The 4,553-nt window shown below is 30.3% G+C and overlaps 1 long non-coding RNA gene across 2 annotated transcripts; it reads right to left on the reverse strand.

The window, feature by feature from the left end:
* Positions 1 to 644: 644 nt before the first annotated feature.
* On the reverse strand, positions 645 to 3,782 carry LOC143233501 (uncharacterized). 2 transcript variants are annotated; one of them, XR_013018190.1, is made up of 3 exons: positions 3,745 to 3,782; positions 1,763 to 3,378; positions 645 to 1,665 (listed from the first exon to the last, which is right to left on the reverse strand). It is a non-coding gene; the product is annotated as an uncharacterized LOC143233501 (long non-coding RNA). The 2 variants fall into 2 exon arrangements; XR_013018189.1 differs by having other exon boundaries at positions 1,763 to 3,761.
* Between the last annotated feature and the right edge of the window lie 771 nt (positions 3,783 to 4,553).

Genomic DNA, 4,553 nt, shown 5'->3' on the forward strand with positions numbered 1-4,553 from the left:
AATAAGAACAGAGGTTTCTAGCCTACTGGATTATGTAAGCTAAACTAACTCAGTTTCCAGACATCTGGTGTTCACTGAAAAATATTTGTGTTTCTTAATTCTGTTTGGGATTCTTATACCTTAAGTTCATCACAATTCAGTAACACTCACAAAGTTTGTTTAGAAGTTGAAACAGATGAAATTATAATAATACAGTAGTGCACAGAAACTTTGTTTAGAAGTTGAAACAGATGGAATTAGAATAATACAGCGATTTCCCTATAAAGACGAGTTTTAGGTTCTTGGATAAAGTAACAAGTGTACGTGTACCGCATCACAGCATCTGATGTAATGTCAGCCAAAAACGGCTGTAGGGTCAATTTAATAAAAAGTATAAACATATGTATAAATGGATAATATTATGAGATTTTAAAATATTCAAACAAAACCTCTGTGTTTTTATCTTATAATGTTCAATCATTCAACAAAGAAAATAGTGTAATTTATTTGTAGGGTTAATTCAAAATTTAAAATGAATCTTCCATTGATCTTCAAATAAGCACAGTTACCTTATGAATATTGATGTACTGTTTGTCATCTGAACAGAACTAACAAGTGGAAGAAATTCCTCTGAGCTGAAAACCGAGCGACAGTAAGCAACAAGATAATCTTTGTTACCTTATTTTCAGTGTTTATTTAACTAAACAGAATTTTATGCATTAGTATATATTTCATAATGTCTACATGATACATTATAAATTACAGGTGACATGCATCATTCTCTTGGCTTCAGTATATTCAAGGGCCATGTTTAACTCTGTTAAATTTGATAACTTCAGTCAACTTTAAATGAGCTATTACAATAAAAAGTATTTAATTAAATACTTTATTTAATACTGGAAACATGAAATAATAAAAACAATAATATTTTTTTTTAATTTGGTGAACTTAAACAATGACATATTTGGTTACTTAAATAAGGACAAAGACATACGTTTACACAAAATCAACTTAATTCGTTTTATTATTCACACACTTTTTTTTGGTATTTCAGGACACTGACAAGGATAATATCTTTCCCAAAACATCAGCTTGATGTATAATATTTTTCAAAATTGTTTGCTACGTTCAACAGTTTTTATAAACTAAAGAAATGTAAGCAAAAATATAAAGGACTCTTTCCAAAATGATTGCAAAGTTATTTAATAAAATAAGCTTATACAATAATTTTCATCCAAATAGTCTGTATCTAAATGTGAGACATTACAGTAAACTATGACTAAAGATTTACTACAACTTCATGGTTGAGTAATTACTATAACATTGCTCATCAGACTGCTATAATTGTATATTTCACAACTTTGATATCATGATCTCTTTATCACATCAATAAAGTTACACAAAAATTACGTCATAGTGAAACAGGCATACATTTTATACTTGTGAAGAATATCCAAGTTTTAACTAAAGAAAATAATGAGCAACATTAATCATTAAGTATACCATAGATAGGTACAAAAATGACTGGTCCACTGCCCATAACTTTTACTTATAAAGCTATGTTCTAGCAAATATTTAAAAGTAAAAGTTAAAGTTGAATCAAAATAAAATGGCTTGTTTCACATGAAAAGTTAATTTTAGTTGCTTGCATTCATCAGTGGTATGATTCCAGATTATTATATTACTCTTTATCATGCTAATACTAACATTAACTTTCCAAAACAAGTTCTAAAACATGGATCAATAGTTTTTCATGTTTAACTTTCATTTTCAGTATTGCTACATTTATCATGCTAATACTAACATTAACTTTCCAAAACAAGTTCTAAAACATGGATCAATAGTTTTTCATGTTTAACTTTCATTTTCAGTATTGCTACAGAATTTAGTAAGTTTTACAGACTGATTGATACATAGGCCACCTAATTTATGTACAAATCTTCAAACACAAGTTTTATTGTGTGACAAGACTGCAACACTAAAATAATTCAGTGTCAAGACCTTTACTGTTTTCCATGATTAATTTTTAATGGAAGATTAACAAATTAATAGAAGAAAAAACCTACAAATGAACAAACAAAAATATTATAATTACAATTTCACTTGTTACTAAAAACCAAAATTATCATTTTGTAGGCACAAGGATGTTAATCCAGTTTGTAACAAAAAAACTTATCTAAGCTGAAATATAGATAGAAACAAGTTTCTTCCAGCAAACTGTTTAAACTGATCACTTTCTTGGCAAAAGAAACAGACACTTCATAATTATGTCACTGAAGACCCAATCCAGGAACTTCAAACTACTTTTGTCTAGCAAATTACAACTAGTTATATTGTTATTTCACTTTCCTTTCAGTTCTATGAAAAAGAGATTCTCATTTAACCTTTAGATGTGTAGACATAACAAAGAAATAAAAATCTAGACTAGTTCTTCCTGAAGTCTTGTTATCCACATCTCCTCTTTAATAAATGTGGTTTCTTGCACACACACACCCTTTTTCAAATGAAGAAATACAATACACACATACAGATTAAAATGTTATATGTATTGTTGCAATTACTTATAACCTCATTAATAAATAATTATATTAAAATGCTTAATTTTGCATCATTACACAATCAACTGCACCCTAACTGCTATTGTTCCCTCCACCTACACTTTTGGAAATGTTTATCAAAACCATATTAATTGTTCCCCTGTAAATCTTATATACCCTAACTGCTTCATTCACAATATAGAGAATACAAATAAGTAAGCCATACACTGGCCCAGTGGTTGCAGCTGTAAGTCACTTCAGCTTCTTGTAGCCTTTGTATGCAAATTCTTATGGCAGAAGAACAAAACTTTTATTGGTACACATGACAGCAAATAATGTAATGGAGACAGAGAACAAATGATTCTTTCTATTTCTTCTGCTACTGCTTTGGTGTGTGAAGTGTATGTGTTTTCTTAAAGCAAAGCCACACTGGGCTATCTGCTGTATCTATTGAGGAAACAAACCCCTCATTTTAGTGTTATAAAGACGAAGACTTACTGCTGTCCAAGCTAGGGGCACTGCCTTAATTAATGGATGCTTTACCATCAAAACTAATAAACATGCCTCTGAAACATCACGTGATGTGTTTTTCCCAGAAAGGTCGAGAACTTTACATTTTTTGTCATTTTAATGTAATTGTTTGTCACATATGTAAATTTTATACATACAACAGATTATAAGAAACACTTATATCTTTTAATATTACCTTAACTGTACCATGTGAATAATAGATACATAGTAAACTTATATCTCACTAGAGTGATCACTCTTAATCAGATATTGATTAATCAGACGGTCGACTCCTGTCATACGAGCTTCCTACCTCCTGCGCGTTGACTATTTCTCACAGAACACGGTAAACCTACATAACAAAGAACATAGTTCAGTTCAGTTAGACAGATCATCATTTCTCATTAGAACGGATAAGTTGATGTTTACGTTTTATGGACTGACGACCAGAATAACAAACGTGTTGTAATTGTAAGACATGTACTGTTGACTATCACATAACATTTAGGAGATCCTGTCGATTACAATTCACTTCCCGGCTACGTTAACGACGTCTGGCTTAGTTTATTACAGTAATGAGATATGTACACAGAGTTAATCAACTAAAAAGTTTATCGATATTCAGGAACTTACATTCCTTAGACTGATCTTTATTCAATTCGATCGTTCTAACTGGTATTGACACACAACCCAATTAACAAGTGGATATTACACTTACCGCTCCCACTACCGCCATGCTTGTTTTTATATTTCTCTTCCTTGACTTAAGCGCCACGTAGTGACTGACCGATTTATGGTTTTGGTTTCTCTTGTTTAACACAAAATGGTGAATTTGCTTACCAAAAAATCACAACCAACTGTGCAAAGTATCAACTAAATCTATCTTGAAATTCGTTATTATTAATTTTTATTCAGTTAATCAATGTAGAACTACTGCATTTGAGAGTACAAGTAACATTTATTGCATCATAAATGCAGAAATAATAGTTTACCATGATATCTAGCAACAATCGAAGCTCCAATAACAATTTTATACAGAAAACGTACATAATAGATCACATTGTTGTTGTATTAATATCTCCAAAAATGATAAAATTTGAAAATTTTTCTTTATGTGCTGAGGGTTTTCATCAGTAAAGATGTTTTCTGACTGATTTTATACAAAAACAAGTAATTTAAATCAGTAATATCGCTAAATTTTATTTCCTTTTTTCAAAAACAAACAAACCTACTGAAACATAGTTAGGTAAAATAAATTATATACAGCTGACACTCCAAAGAAATTTACTAAAACTTTTCTAATGGCCAGCTGTACATATGTGTAACTCTATAGCTACCATCCTAATGCCAACTATCTCTCCACTTCCACTAAAAACAAAGATTGAAAGACTAGATCTCGATCTAAATATAGAAGTAAACACTCACATTAATCTTCAGTTAGAATAATCTATAAATTGAGCCAGATATGAAATCCACAGTTATTACACCATATATACAGTGATAGACATATGAGAGACTAAACCTCAC

Source organism: Tachypleus tridentatus, chromosome 12 (genome assembly GCF_004210375.1).
Source record: "Tachypleus tridentatus isolate NWPU-2018 chromosome 12, ASM421037v1, whole genome shotgun sequence".
NCBI lineage: Eukaryota > Metazoa > Arthropoda > Merostomata > Xiphosura > Limulidae > Tachypleus > Tachypleus tridentatus.